The 15950-nt window shown below is 42.7% G+C and overlaps 1 protein-coding gene across 4 annotated transcripts in view; it reads left to right on the top strand.

Moving 5' to 3' along the window:
- The window catches only part of CNNM1 (cyclin and CBS domain divalent metal cation transport mediator 1), a 70707-nt gene that overhangs the window by 14807 nt on the left and 39950 nt on the right, over positions 1-15950 (top strand). The window lies entirely within an intron of this gene.

Raw genomic sequence — 15950 nt, 5'->3', positions numbered from 1 at the left:
CCCAAACTGTATATTTTCACCATGTTTGGTGGTGATATTTCTAAAATGTTTTATGCCCGTTCCTGCCTGCCTTAATAAAGGATCCTAAATATAACAACTTTTTCTTGATGACGCATGAGCACGGTCATGAGAGTGTAGTTATTTTATGCTGCATTATAAATCAGTTCTCTGCTCTTTATTTTTCTCTGTCCTTTAGCTGTCAGCTGCTAGTTGTTTTTGAGTCAGCCTCAAGCAAAGCCCTGTCCCCACCTCGCTCATCACAAAATCATTCTATTTAACTGAGAAACCAAGTAAATACACGGGTTGGGAATCATATGCCTGACGTACAGTAGGCTTCAATAAATATTTGTTGAATAAATGATTAGTTAGGCTTGGACTGGGAGTCTCAGGTATGGGGTTGGTGTACAGACCTAGAATAGTTCCTCCTGGGACCAGACTCAAAACCGTGTGAAGTCACCTCCAGATAATGGGTGGTTACGCTGCTATTTTTGTAGTGTTGCTTAGCAAGAACAGACTGCCAGCCAGCTTAGAGTCTAGTGACTAACAACTATTTTCTTCATGCCCTGGTGATGCTGGTTACCATGGTGTTCTGGGTGACATGGCTGGCTTTTTTTAATAACTGCCTTTTAGTGGCTCGAGAAGTTTTTTTGTGATAAATGCATTGATTATTTCTGATGAAGTAAGGCAAGATTACTATAAAGTACAGACTTTAAAAAAAAAAAAACTAGAAAAAGGGACTGTTTTGCTTTTCCAGATTAAGGTGGTTGCTGCAGGACTGGTAGGATATTTTTTGTGTTACTCTTCCTGATTTGATAGAAAGTGATTTGATATGATTGTATAAATTTTTAAAAAAAGTCTAGCTTGTGTCAAGGTAACATTTCTGATCTTATTCTTTAATACTAAAATATAAAACTTAGGAGTTCAAGCTCCTTTGTAAACATAAGAGGCTGTAATTATTGGCACTGTTAAAATTTTGGTATGTCATATATTATCACATTGGAGGAGGACATGGCAACCCACTCCAGTATTCTTGCCTGGAGAATCCCCATGGACAGAGGAGCCTGACGAGCTACAGTTCATGGGGTTGCAAAGAGTCGGACATGACTAAGTGATTAAGCAAAGCACATCTCATCACAAAGAAGCACCCTGTTAAGCCAAACTGGTTTTGTGGCCCAGGACTGTTTAGTATAGAATTTTAGAGCATGAAAAATGACCTTGGAGCTCACCTGATCCCACCCTTTAATTCTTTTGTAATTTTTCTTTATTTATTTTGGCTGTGCTGACTCTGTTGCGGTGTGTAGGCGTCTCATTTCAGTGGCTTCTCTTGTTGGGGAACACTGGCTCTAGGCATGCGCACTTCAGTAGCTATGGCTCACAGGCTCGAGAATGGGGGCTCAGCAGTTGTAGGGTAAGGGCTTAGTTGTTGCAAGGTGTGTGGAATCTTCCCTGACTAGGGCTTGAGCCCGTGTCCCCTGCATTGGCAGGAGGATCTTATCAACTACACTACCAGGTAAATCCCCTTGTCTTTTAATTTTAAGGAAGAGAAAGCTGAGGCCCAGAAAAGACAAATTATAAAAATAGCGATGATAATCCCTTATAGTTGCAAAGCATTTACATTTGCAAAGATCTTTTCAAACAGTAATTCATTTTGTGTTCACCATGCAAGTGAAGTCAGTAGAATTTATCCCCATTTTGTTGAAGAGGCACATGGGATCTGGAGACACAAGTGTCCTGTTCAGTGTTAGTGACTGAGGCAGAACCAGAAGCCACATCTGTGATTCTCTGTCTCAGACCAGAGAGCCACAGCCAGACATAGTCACAGGAACCTGGGCCCCGCTCTTCTGTTTACTAGCTGTATGCCTAGGGCAGGTCACTCCACCACTCCAAATGAGGCTTACCTTCCTTCTTAAAATGACAATATTTTTAAAATGGCAATATTGATCCTACATTGTAAGATTAACATGAAGGCTAAAGATTATGCTTATATAGTACTTAACACACTCCCCCATTTGCCTTTCACCTCACTGATCTAGCTAAATGAATTCTATCTAGTTAGTTATTTTGTGTAACAAGTGCTTTCCCTGATTCAGCCCATATGGAAGTCATTGTATATAATAAGAAAATAAGAATGACAGCTGTTTACCTTGGATAGGGCCCAGAGACCAAACTGATTGTGGAAATTTCCTTGCATTTCTTTTATCCTGTCATCAGTTAGGTTTCCTTCTGTATCACTGTGACCTTCCTCAGGCACGGTAAATAAAAAAACATAATCTACGAACAAATATCATACCAGATCAATGAAAGCTCTTAAAGCTGCAGTTCAGTTCAGTTCAGAACTCAGTCGTGTCCGACTCTTTGCAACCCCATGGACCACAGCACGCCAGGCTTCCCTGTCCATCACCAACTCCCGAAGCTTACTCAAACTCATGTCTATCAAGTCGGTGATACCATCCAACCATCTCATCCTCTGTCATCCCCTTCTCCTCCCGCCTTCAATCTTTCCCAGCATCAGGGTCTTTTCAAATGAGTCAGTTCTTCTCATCAGGTGGCCAAAGTATTGGAGTTTCAGCTTCAGCATCAGTCCTTCCAATAAATATTCAGAACTGATTTTCTTTAGGATGGACTGGTTGGATCTCCTTGCAATCCAAGAGACTCTCGAGAGTCTTCTCCAACACCACAGTTCAAAAGCCTCAATTCTTTGGCAAGACGTATTTTGATAGAGTTAGTGGAAAAGAAGGCAACGCATATACCCCAAGCCATGGAGGCCTCTAATGGCAGGAAGAAGAGTTCAGAAATGATCTTCCCCGGTTACCTGTCCATGTTACTGAGATGAAGAATAACCTCATGAATGTAGTGTTTGGGGACAGTCAATCTGTTTTTACTGGATAGGATTGATTACAGCAGAAAAAAACCAACAGGAGAACTGGGTAGGATATTGGTGCAATTCTCCAGGGTACAATGAGAGTATGGAAATTAACGATATACTTGCAATTGGAAAGAGGGAAATATGAGGCTTCATTGCCTTCTGGACACTCCTGCTCAGTCTCCTTTTCAGTTCCTCCTACGTCATATTCACTGATACATTGTCAGCACTTGGGACAGAACCTACCCCTATCACTCAAATCTCTGTTGCTTGAATGTTGCATTTCTATGACCTCTGAATGTTGGGAGTGCCCAGGGCTGAGAAATAAATCTCTTTGTCTTCTCTTACTCCCTTTATTTCTTTCATTCTCCCAAAGATCACCAACCTAAACCAGACTTTAATTTCTAACTGACATTTGACGTCTCCACTTGGAGGTTTAAAAGGCATCTCAAACTTCAAACTATCCAGAATTGAACTTCTGCTCTCTTTGCTAAATCTACGCCTTGCGCAATATGCCCCAACTCCCTAAATTGCAGTTCCATTCTTCTAATTTTTCAGGCCCAAACTTCTCTGGCTCTTTTGCCACACATCCAGTCCCTCATATGGGTTCTGCTTTCAACATATATAGAGAACCTGTCTACATCTCACTACCTCCAATACACCCTGGTCCATGCCATCAGCCATCTCTCATTTGGATGCATACCAGAGCTGTGAGGTCTCTCTGCTTCCACCTCTGCCCACTTTGTGTCCACTCTTCAGACAGCTGCTAGAGAAATTCTTTTAAAATGGAAGTCAGATCATATCACTTTTTTGCCAAAACCAAACATAGACACAAACACAAAACTCTACAGTGGCTTTATCTCACCCAGAGGAGGAGCCTAAGTCCTCACAAAGACCTTTCAGGCTCTATCTATCAAAGTGGCAAATACCCCACCCCTTTCCTCCTTGACCTTGGCCCTCTACTGTCCTCTTTCACTCTGTAACCGTTCCTCGGGCACATCAGTTACACTTCCAAAACTCAAGGCCTTTGCATCTTATGCTGCTGATATCCCCCAGGTATCCACAGGGCTCCCTACCTCACCGCCTTTAGATCTGTATTCATACACCAGCTTCTCAGGGAGTTTATCTGGCATCCCTTGCCTAGAACTGTACTACATACTCACTCCGTCTACACACTCCCTCACCAGTCTTCCCTGCTGTGCTTTTCCCGTAGCCAGAGCAATAGAGTTCGTATATTTATCTGCCTTATTATCTCTCACCCCACGTACTACTAGAATGTAAGCTACAGGAGGAAAGTGATTTTGTCCATCATGTTCATTCCTGCATGCCCAGTGCCTAGATGAGTGCTTGGCACATAGTAGTATTTAATAAATACCAGTTGAGAGAATGAAGAGGAAAAAGGAATGGAAGTTTATTGGGATTTTTTTTTCTAAATAGGAGCAAAGGAAAAGAAGGTAAAAACTGACTCCTGGGTTAGAGCTGAAGGTGCCGTTTGTTATGGTGAAGAGGAAGGCAGATTGGGATAGTGGGTCTTGGAGATCGTGTGTTCCTATTTGGATAAGTGATTTTGACAAGACAGGGGGAAAGCTCAGGCACAATGTCTAAAACAAGATGACAGTTCAAAATAGACTCTGATGTTAAGATATAAATTTAGTTCAGGAAAGAGGTAATGGTGACATTGAAAAGCTCTGCTGGGATTTTTTTTTAATTGATTATTTGGCTCCATCTTAGTTGCTGTATGCAGGATCTTCAGTCTCTAGTTGAGGCTCACTGGCTTCTGTTTACAGCATGTGGGATCTTAGTCCCCCAACCAGGGATCAAACCCACATTTCCTCCATTGTAGGGTAGATTCTTAACCACTGGACTACAGGGAAGTCCCAGGGATATTTAATCCAGAGGAGAGAGAAGAGCAGAGGATCAGGGATTGGAGTGGATGTTCTTAACCGCAACTGCCCACTTTAGAGTCACCTGCTGGACTGCTTGTTAGAGTCGCACAGATTTGCAAAAGCTTTCAACTCCAACAGCGAACAGAGGACGGCTCTGTGGAAGGCGGGTAAGCCATGCTGTGCAGGCCGTGCCCTTAGCGGGCAAGTGGCAGGGTCACACAAGGGGACTCATAGCGCAAACGCTGAGTCCTCACCAGCTGTTGGCAAACAGTCCATCAACGGGTCTTTCTCCAGCCTAGAAAATGCCGAATAACTGCCTGGGTGGATGAGTCTCCCCGTGTTTAATCACACTGTTAACTGGTTTTCACATTGTTTTTCACTTTCTATGCTCAGCCTGGGCCTTCCTATCGATACCGTCTGCTTACTAGAACTGAGAAAAAGTGGGAGGGTCCCAGGCATGAAGGCATCTGTATTGAGTGCCTGTTCCCCAGGGTGTGGCCAGAACATAAGTGGGAGGGAGATTTGTTTTTGAACAAGTCGGAAAATTTAAGTAAGAAGCAAGCTTTTTAACAATTTTACTGACAGTGTTATTGAAGCAACAGTTAGAACTGGACGTGGAACAACAGACTGGTTCCAAATAAGAAAAGGAGTACGTCAAGGCTGTATATCGTCACCCTGCTTATTTAACTTATATGCAGAGTACATCATGAGAAACACTGGGCTGGAAGAAACACAAGCTGGAATCAAGATTGCCGGGAGAAATATCAATAACCTCAGATATGCAGATGACACCACCCTTATGGCAGAAAGTGAAGAGAAGCTAAAAAGCCTCTTGATGAAAATGAAAGAAGAGAGCGAAAAAGTTGGCCTAAAGCTCAACATTCAGAAAAGGAAGATCATGGCATCCGGTCCCATCACTTCATAGGAAATAGATGGGGAAACAGTGGAAACAGTGTCAGACTTTATTTTCTTGGACTCCAGAATCACTGCAGATGGTGACTGCAGCCATGAAATTAAAAGATGCTTACTCCTTGGAAGAAAAGTTATGAGCAACCTAGATAGCATATTCAAAAGCAGAGACATTGCTTTGCCAAATAAGGTCCATCTAGTCAAGGCTATGGTTTTTCCTGTGGTCATGTATGGATGTGAGAGTTGGACTGTGAAGAAGGCTGAGCGCCGAAGAATTGATGCTTTTGAACTGTGGTGTTGGAGAAGACTCTTGAGAGTCCCTTGGACTACAAGGAGATCCAACCAGTCCATTCTGAAGGAGATCAACCCTGGGATTTCTTTGGAAGGAATGATGCTAAAGCTGAAACTCCAGTACTTCGGCCACCTCATGTGAAGAGTTGACTCATTGGAAAAAACTCTGATGCTGGGAGGGATTGAGGGCAAGAGGAGAAGGGGACGACCGAGGATGAGATGGCTGGATGGCATCACGGCCTCGATGGACGTGAGTCTGAGTGAACTCCGGGAGATGGTGATGAACAGGGAGGCCTGGAGTGCTGCGATTCATGGGGTCACAAAGAGTCGGACACTACTGAGCAACTGAACTGAACTGAAGATGTTTTGAACATCCCAGTGCCTGGACCACACGCCAGACTAATTAGGTCAGAACTTTCCTGGGTGGGACACAGGTCTCAATAGGTTTTAAACTCCCCAGCTAATTCCCACAGGCAGCCAGTGTCGAGAATCACTGAGCTAAAGTCTTTAAGATATATTTATTATTGTTGCTGTTGTTGTTTAGTTGCTAATTTGTGTCTGACTCTTTTGTGACCCCCTGAACTGCAGCCCTCCAGGCTCTTCTGTCCATGGGATTTTCCAGGCAAGAATACTGGAGTGGGTTGCCATTTCCTTCTCCAATATTTACCTTCAGGTGAGGATAAAGTAAAGGAATCCACAATGGGAGCAGAAAAATATTAGTCATAAGGATAGAAAGAAAAACAGGGTAGTCTTGGCCAGCTCTTCTCATACTCAACTCCATAAGAGTCATAAGAGTCACCTGAGGACCTACAGATTGTGACTCAAACTGCCAAGCTCCCAGGTGATCCTGAGATGCCTGGTTCAAGGGCCACACTGAATAGCAAGTGTCAAGAGCAGTGCTTCTCAAACTCTAATGTACATAAGAATTACCTGGGATATCATTAAAGCAGCTGTCTGGACCCCACCCACCAAGATCCAGATTCTGTAAGTCAGGAATAGAACCCAAGAACCTGCATCATTTTTTAAATTCATTCATTTTAATTTAAGAATAATTGCTTTACAATATTGTATTGGTTTCTGCATACCTCAGCATGAATCAGCCATAGGTATACATATGTCCTCTCCCTCTGGGACCTCCCTCCCACCCTTTGGGTTGTCACCAGCCCTTGTTTGAGCTCCCTGAGCCAAACAGCAAATTCCCGCTGGCGATCTGTTTCTCATATGGCGGTGTGCACATTGCCTTGCTGCTCTCTCCATTCATCCCACCCTCTCTGTCACCACTCCCCCACGTCCACAAGTCTGTTTTCTATGTCTGCTTCTCCATTGCTGCCCTACAAATAGGTTCATTAGGACCATCTTTCTAAATTTCATATATATGTGTTAATGTAGGATATTTGGTTTTCTCTTTCTGATTTATTTCACTCTGTATAATAGGCTCTAGGTGCATCCACTTCATTAGAACTGACTCAAATGCAAGAGCATGCATTTTGAGTGAGGTGGTATGCAATGCTGCTGGTCCCACACTTCAAGTGATAGAGAGTCACCAAGACCACAATAAGGAAGAAGAGGCACTTGGGACTTCCCTAGTGGTCCAGTGCTCCCAATGCAGGGGACCCAGTTTCAATCTCTGGTCAGGGAACTGGATCCCTCAGGCTGCAACGGATACCTGGCACAGCCAAATAAATAAATAAATATTTTTTAAAAAAACGAAGGAAAGAGGCACTCAATACTGCCTACCAAATGAATAAAAGATATTGTAGGGATACCAGAAAGAATAAGAATGTAGCAAAGCCACTAGATTTTACAAGGTGAAGGTCATAAGTGAGGCAGAAACCATAAAACCATAAAATGATTTCTGCTTTCCTTGGTTCTCTATTTTCAAGCAGTAAGCTTTCCCCCAGCTTCTATATTTTATCTTGGGAACAATTACCTTACCAAAGTGCTATAACTATTTTTGAAAGAGAAAGCAAATCAATTATTTGATTTTCTTTTCAAGGCATAGGAGGTATGCTAATAGGGTCCTTGAGAGCTCTTCTCTGTGGATATGCCTAAACCATCTAGAAGCTACATTTATTAAGGACCTTTGGAGGTTATTCCAACTTCTTCAAATACCAAAGTGCAGTTGTAATGTTGCAGACACTTATAACTTTCTTTAGGGCAAGGTTTCCAACCTTGACACTCCTTATGTTGAGGCTGTTGTAGAGCAACACTACATGCAACCTCTAGATGCCAGTATCATCTCCTGCCCCAAGTTGTGACAAGCCAGATTGTCTCCAGACTGCCAAATGTTCCCTGGGAGGCAAAAATCAGCCCCAGTTGAGAACCACTGCTTCAAAAGCAATGTTTGAAAACCTAGTCACCCTTCTAAGAAATCTGACTTATAGCTTGGGCATGTTAATGCCAGGTAGTGAAGACAGGGCACTACCAGTAACCAGCACTAGGACCACCCTTTGGATTCTTGGGGCAACAGAAAAGACTAGTTTGACTTTCAGAAGTGGGAAATTTTATTGACCTTAGTTATACTAAGAGCCTAATAGATGGTGCAGTACTTCAAACTTGTCTCATTGGTACAAAAGCATCACTTGAAATGCAAATTCTCAGACCCCACCCGTGGCAGATTCATGTCAATGTATGGCAAAACCAATACAATATTGTAAAGTAATTAGCCTCCAATTAAAATAAATACATTTATATTAAAAAAAAAAAAGAAAGAAACTTCTTTCCAGGCTCAGCATGAAAGAGTCACCTGCCACTCGGTGCCCTGTAACAAAATACCATAACCACCACATCATATGAGAGAAAGCATTCATCAGCTTGCTACACAACTATCATTTGTCCAGGAGGTTCTTTTCTCTCCTTTCATGAGTACTTAACATCTTGTGACTTAAACCAAGTACACAGAAAGGAAGAGGATTGTATTAGAAATCTCAGTGCTTGTTTCTCTTCCTCAGTAGAGGTCATCAGAAAAATAACCAGAGTGCCATAGAGCCTACCTATAAACCAGTGGTTTTCAAACTTTAGCCTGCATCATAACCAGCTAAAAGCTTATTAAACCACTGATCGCTGGACTGTACCCCCCGAGATTCTGATTTACTAGGTCTAGAGTGGGGTCTGAGAATTTGCATTTCAAGTGATGCTGATAGTCCAGGGACCACTCTTTGAGAACCGTGACTGTAAAGCAAGTAATAATTCTCAGAGTTGGCTGAACATTGATATTACCTGAGGAATGTTTTTAACTATTGGAGTCATGGCTCTATCCCAAACAAATGAAATCAGGATGTCTGGGCATGAGATCCAGTCTTCAGAGTGTATTTGTTAGTTTCTTAGATGATTCTTGTATAGAGCCAGCATTGAGAAACACTGAACTAGGTGGAATGTATTCCAAAGCATTGGGATACCTCTACCCCAGGTGGCCCTGCTTAATGGAGGGCTTTAGTATGGCATCACTGACCCGATGGACGTGAATCTGAGTGAACTCCGGGAGTTGGTGATGGACAGGGAGGCCTGGCGTGCTGCGATTCATTGGGTCGCAAAGAGTCGAACATGACTGAGCGACTGAACTGAACTGAATCCCATATTCTTACCCGTTATGCTTCTTTGAGGATTACTTCTCCATTTCCACCAAAATCATCCTAACACTGTGGTCCAAACAAGTCTTAAGCCATAGGTGTGTATTCTCTACTTCATGTTTCATTGAGCTGTAGACAGCAATGGAGCTGAAGATTGCAAATCAGAGTCTGAGAAGAAGTAGCCTGCTGCTGCTGCTAAGTCGCTTCAGTCGTGTCTGACTCTGTGCGACCCCATAGACAGCAGCCCACCAGGCTCCCCAGTCCCTGGGATTCTCCAAGCGAGTAGCCTGCTGCTGCTGCTAAGTCGCTTCAGTCGCGTCTGACTCTGTGTGACCCCATAGACGGCAGCCCACCAGGCTCCCCCGTCCCTGGCATTCTCCAGGCAAGGACACTGGAGTGAGTTGCCATGTCCTTCTCCAATGCAAGAAAGTGAAAAGTGAAAGTGAAGTTGCTCAGTCGTGTCCGACCCTCAGCGACCCCATGGACTGCAGCCCTCCAGGCTCCTCCATCCATGGGATTTTCCAGGCAAGAGTACTGGAGTGGGGTGCCATTGCCTTCTCCGAGCAAGTAGCCTAAAGGGCAACAAATCAAGGCTTAAGGAGTCTACAGCTGCTGGAAGCCACAAAAGGCATGTCAACAGGCCAAATCATCAGGACAGGACTGGGGCTTCTGCTGAGGCTGGATACCAGGAACATGGCAGGCATTCAAGCCAGTAGCTACCAGTTCAGAAGTAGAACACTACTGAACCAGAATGAAATGTATTCGTACAACAGAGACAGCTGTTGCCTTAATTTCTAAAAAGTGCATTGCAATAAAATCCATTGTTTCCTTATCTTTCAGTTCAACCCAGAGATTTTCATCTGTTGATGTTCAGTGCCATGGTAGTATGGTCAAGGGACATGTTAAAATACCTCATCAAGTGGTAGCGTTCATGAGTTTTCTGTTTAAAGAATTACCTTTTGCCTGATTGTATCTTTTTTTTAAGTACATGCAGGCTTTCTCTAGTTGCAGTGAACAGGCTTCTCATTATGGTGGCTCCTCTTACTACAGAGGGTGGGCTCTAGGCACATGGGCTCAGTAGTTGCAGTGGAAAGGCTTAATTATTCTATAGCATGTGGATTCTTCCCGGACCAGGGATCGAACTCATGTCCCATGTACTAGCAGATGGATTCTTAACCACTCGATCACCAAGTAAGCCCTGAGTCTTTATATCTTAATCAGATCAAATAGGGCCTTGGAATTAGCAAACTTAAATTTTTTCACTTTGACTATTTTTAGCAAAAGGAAGAGTGATTTTTCCAGGGACCCAGTTGCTTTGGCCTTACCTATAGGCTGGGAGTGTGCAGAGCAAAGTACTGAGCAAAGCACCCTCAGCAGTTCAACACAGTGTTGCTGTTCTCCACGTACCATCTTGTTTACAGTAACAATCCTAAAGAAATAGTCTTTTTCAATTCTTCAAGTAAAGTGGGCACCCAATGAGAGAGAATCCAGAAGTTGAGAAAGAAGCTATCTTGCTTCAAAATATGCATAAGAAACACTTGTATATGACACAGTTCCTATTGTCTCTCAATAGATTCTGGAGAAAGCAGGGCCGAACATCTCTAATTCACAAAGTGAAGGCTTCTCACAGTTCTCAGGAAATCTTCTCACAATGTCCATGACTCTCCTGTACCCTGTATGAAACATCTTAACAAATTGTTAGTTCTATATAAATGTTAATGTTCATCATCATTAACCTAAATTATTTCACAGTTCAGTTTAGTTGCTCAGTCATATCTGACCCTTTGCTACTCCAAGGACTGCAGCATGCCAGGCTTCCTGTCCATCACCAACTCCCAGAGCTTGCTCAAACTCATGTCCATCAAGTCGGTGATTCCATCCAACCATCTCATTCTCTGTCATCCCCTTCTCCTCCTGCCTTCAATCTTTCCCAGCATCAGGATGTTTTCCAAGGAATCAGTTCTTGGCATCAGGTGGCCAAAATATTGGAGTTTCAGCTTCAGCATCAGTCCTTCCAATGAATATCCAGGACTAATTTCCTTTAGGATTGACTGGTTTGATCTCCTTGCAATCCAAGGAACTCTCAAGAGTCTTCTACACTGCAGTTCAAAAGTATCAATTCTTTGGCACTCAGCTTTCTTTATAGTCCAATTCTCACATCCATACATGACTACTGGAAAAACCATAGCTTTGACTAGATGGACCTTTGTTGGAAAAGTAATGTCTCTACTCTTTAATAAGCTGTCTAGGTTTGTCATAGCTTTTCTTCCAAGGAGCAAGCATCTTTTAATTTCATGACTGCAGTCACCATCTGCAGTGGTTTTGGAGCCCAAGAAAATAAAGTCTCTCACTGTTTCCATTGTTCCCCCATCCATTTTCCATGAAGTGATGGGACCAGAATCTATTATCTTAGTTTTTTAAATGTTTTTCACTCTCCTCTTTCACTTTCATCAAGAGGCTCTTTAGTTCTTCACTTTCTTCCTTAAGGGTGGTGTCATCTGCATACCTGAGGTTATTGATATTTTAAATTTCTTTCACAGATACCCAAATTTCTAGTAAGTTGGAAGGAAATTGAAATCAATCGGCTAGTGGTTGTGAGAGGGAACTTGAGAAATTCTGCTAGTCTGTAGAGGGACAGCATTCACAGAATCTCATAGAAGGACATCAGCGGGGATTAACCAAGACTGAAGCCACTCCCTCAAGTGTGCCATTTGGAAGTAAACACAGCACTCATCCATGGGAGGAGAAATAAAGCATGTTAGAAACCAGTTTTTGCCCAGCAAAAGATGGAAACACTTGTGAAATTTGACCCCCCACTGGTGCAGTTTTGAATACTCATAGGTCATCCCTCAGGCTTGGTAAGATCTCTAATAGAGACATGAACCTACTCCATCCCAGGCCCACAGCTCCCCAGCACTTCTGGGGCCCAGGAAGAGGAGGAGTGCCAGGAGTTGCGTCTCCAAGGCCAGCTGCTTTGGGGGAAGGACCTGGGGTATGTGTGTCATGGGAACAGCTGGCTTTCTTGTCCCATTGTCAGCTCAGAACAGGGTTATGTGATTATTGATTCCTATTCCAGTCTGTCCCCAAGAAACAATGACTTCCTTCATTTGTAGATCTCTACAGGCACTTGACGGACTCATAAAGGCTGATTGTGAATTATAAAATATTTCTAAATAGATTACACAAGTACATTGTCTTGAATATCATATAATTAGGACTTGAAATCATTATTCCCTGATGATCATATCGTTTGTCCTCAAATTGACCTTGAAATGTGTAGACCAAAGGTGGATTTTCACATGGAAGTTAGGACACTTCTTGTGAAACAACATAAGATGTTGATTTATGTAATCCCATTATATGAACTAACCTCTTAGTGGCAGGAAGTACGGCTGTATTATATATATTCTGGGTTTCACATAACAAAAAATTATCCAATTATAGAAAATAATTTTAAGAAATCACTTTTCCAACTTTTTCCATTATGCTAGTCATTTGTTTTGTCATCTGCTAGCACATGTTAGCAGAAAAGTGAGAGCAGGTGCCAGAAATTTAAGAACATGTGTTAAAAAAAACAATTTTAAATTGAGCACATCCTAACAATTAACATAATCTAATTTAAGCTACAAAACACTTCAATCCAATTGGGCAGGATGTAGTTGTTTCAAAGAATAATTTTAGAACCACTGATTCAGTTTAAATGTTAATTTAAACACACTGTATTTTAGTTTTTAAAAAGGGTTTTGTCTGGTTTTAATATCATGTATTACATAAACTGGACTTTTATTCAGTCTTAGTTCAGTTCATCAGGCACTTATTGGCTGCCTGTTGTGTAGAGAAAACCCTGACTAAGTGTGTGAGCCTTTGTCCTGAAGAATCTTACAATCTGAGGAAGACACGTAGGCCCAGTAGAGCAGGGGTCCCCAACCTCCAGGCCATGGACTGGTACCTCCTGTCAGATCAGTGGCAGCATTAGATTAAAATAAAATGCACAGTAAGTGTAATGCACTTGAATCATCTCAAAACCATCCCCCTCCCCATCCATGGAAAAATTGTCTTCCACGAAACCAGTCCCTGGTGCCAAAAAGTTTGGGGACTGCTGCTGTAGAGGACACACACATTGTAAGTTATGAGAAGCAGCAAATTGTGATAAGTGCTTTAATGGAGTTATCAAGGGCTTAGAAACACAGGCAAGGAAAGGTTGATTCAGATTTCAGATTCAGAATGGGGCAAATCCAGGAGAGCTTTCTTGAAGAGCTGGCACTGAGCTGAAATTTGAAGGTCCAATGGAGACAGAATGGGAAAAGGAAACAGTGTGAGTGAGCGCCTGGAAAATGGGCGTGGAGGAAGTTAGGAGCTGGAGGTAACGCAGCTCCTTTGGAGCAGGAATATTTGGAGGATGTGGTAGGGCATGCAGTTAGAAAGACAGGGAGGTGCTACATTTTACAGTCTTAAGAATACCAAACTAATGAGCCTAGATTTGACTTTGTGCACACTAGGGAGGGTGTTTGAGCGGGGGAGTGGCCTGATCAAGTCAGTTTGGGAGTAAGTCGCAGGATAAGTTGAAGGTGGAGAGGAAATTAGAGACTATTTTTGAGTGATATAGATGCCATCTGTCCCGTTAAAAATCCCAATAAGTAGCTATCTTGCGATTTGAAGTATTTGAAACAGAAATTCATGTTGTTTAAATTTTAAGGGTTAATTATGCCCTGGCAAGCTTACTACTCTGATATTTCTAACAGTGGGCAAGCAAAAGCTTATACAGGGTAGCAGTGATAAGGCATGAACTTCCTTTCTTGGGGAGGCGGCGCAAGAATAACATCTGAATCAGTACCCTAGATAGTCTCCTAATTTAAGGAGATGTTTTCTTAGCCAAGGAAAACAACCACCCAGATTGTCCTTTTAGAAACATATCCAGAAAACGCATCTATCAGAGGATGAAAATAAACCAAGGTGAAGCAGGACTCAGGTAAGACAGTCTCTAGATTAGGACCAAAAACCAATTTACCTGGGTTCACAAAGTCTAGCTTTGCCACTTACAGACTGTAACTTTAGGCTTATTAGTTAACCAACCTGTGCCTCAGTTGTTTCGTTTGTAAAATAGGAATAATAATGGTACTTGTCTCAGGGGTTGTTATGAGGATGAAATGAACTGATACATGTAAAGTGCTCCAAATAGTACCTGGCCTGTAGTTATCTCAATAAATGTTAACTGCTGTTAGTCAGTTGTTGGGCAGTAAGTTAACTAAACTGCCTATGACATATTGTAGTTTACACAGTGCCTTCACACCATGGAAACCTCCCTGCCCCTCTTCCCTAACTACCCTAGTGACTATCTGTGCAACTGATCCTGGACACATCCACTAGGTCATTTGAACTCCACAATCACTGGATGGAAATTGATTGTCCTAGTTACCTCTGCTATTAACAAGCCACTTCAAAACTTGGAAGCATAAAACAACAACCATTTTATCATGCTCACAGATTCCTGTGTCAGGAATTCAGTGGGACTTGCTTCTCTCTGCTTCACAGTGATTGTGCCTGTGATTAGAAATGTCTTAGATGACTGGGGAGAATGCCAGCAGGTGGGGCAGGATCCACTGCCATAGAAGGCTTCTTCTCTAACCTGTCTGGCACTTTGATGGGATGGCAGAAAGGCCAGGCTTAGCTGGGACTGTCACCTAAGCACTGACATAGGTCCCCTTCACCATGATGGCCTCACAGTAGTCATCAGACTTCTTAGAGTATTTCTGCAGCAGAAGCTATATGCCTTTTATGATGCATTCTCAGAAGCCTCATTGCAGACACTTCTCTGTTCTCTGAGCTTCCCTGGTGGCTCAGGTGGTAAAGAATCTTCTTGCAAGGCAGGAGACCCGGGCTTGATCCCTGGGTCAGGAAGATCCCCTGGGCTTGGAGAATTTCATGGACAGATGAGCCTGGTGGGTTACAGTCCATGGGGTCGCCAAGAGTCAGACACAAGTGAGCAACTAACACTTGCACTTTCCCTGTTCTCGATTGATTGAAGCAGTCACAAGCCTGCCCAGACTCAAGGGAGTTGATTAGACCACGCTTCTCAATGGGAGGCATATCAAAGCCTCTGGGAGCCATATTGAAAATCACCATTTTAGTATTATCCTCTAATGCTGGATGAGAAGCTTGAGATTCAGTACAGGTTTAATGTACTGGTTTGTCCAGGGTGAGTCGCACAAATAGTCACTAAGATAGTTAGTGATGGGGGCGAGGAGGTTTGCAGGCTTCTAACCTAGTTCTTCTAACTCCAAATTCTAATTTTCTCAATTAGATTATTCATCCTCCTTCAGCTTAGATATACTTCTTAATATAGGAAAATTACAGGAGATGAAATGGCATTGTGTATATCAGGTAACTTTCTATTTATTTGTTTACTTGTGGCTATACTGGATCTTTGTTCCC

This window comes from Capra hircus, chromosome 26, assembly GCF_001704415.2.
Source record: "Capra hircus breed San Clemente chromosome 26, ASM170441v1, whole genome shotgun sequence".
Taxonomy (NCBI): Eukaryota; Metazoa; Chordata; class Mammalia; order Artiodactyla; family Bovidae; genus Capra; species Capra hircus.
This window is presented reverse-complemented; position numbering and strand designations above follow the sequence as displayed.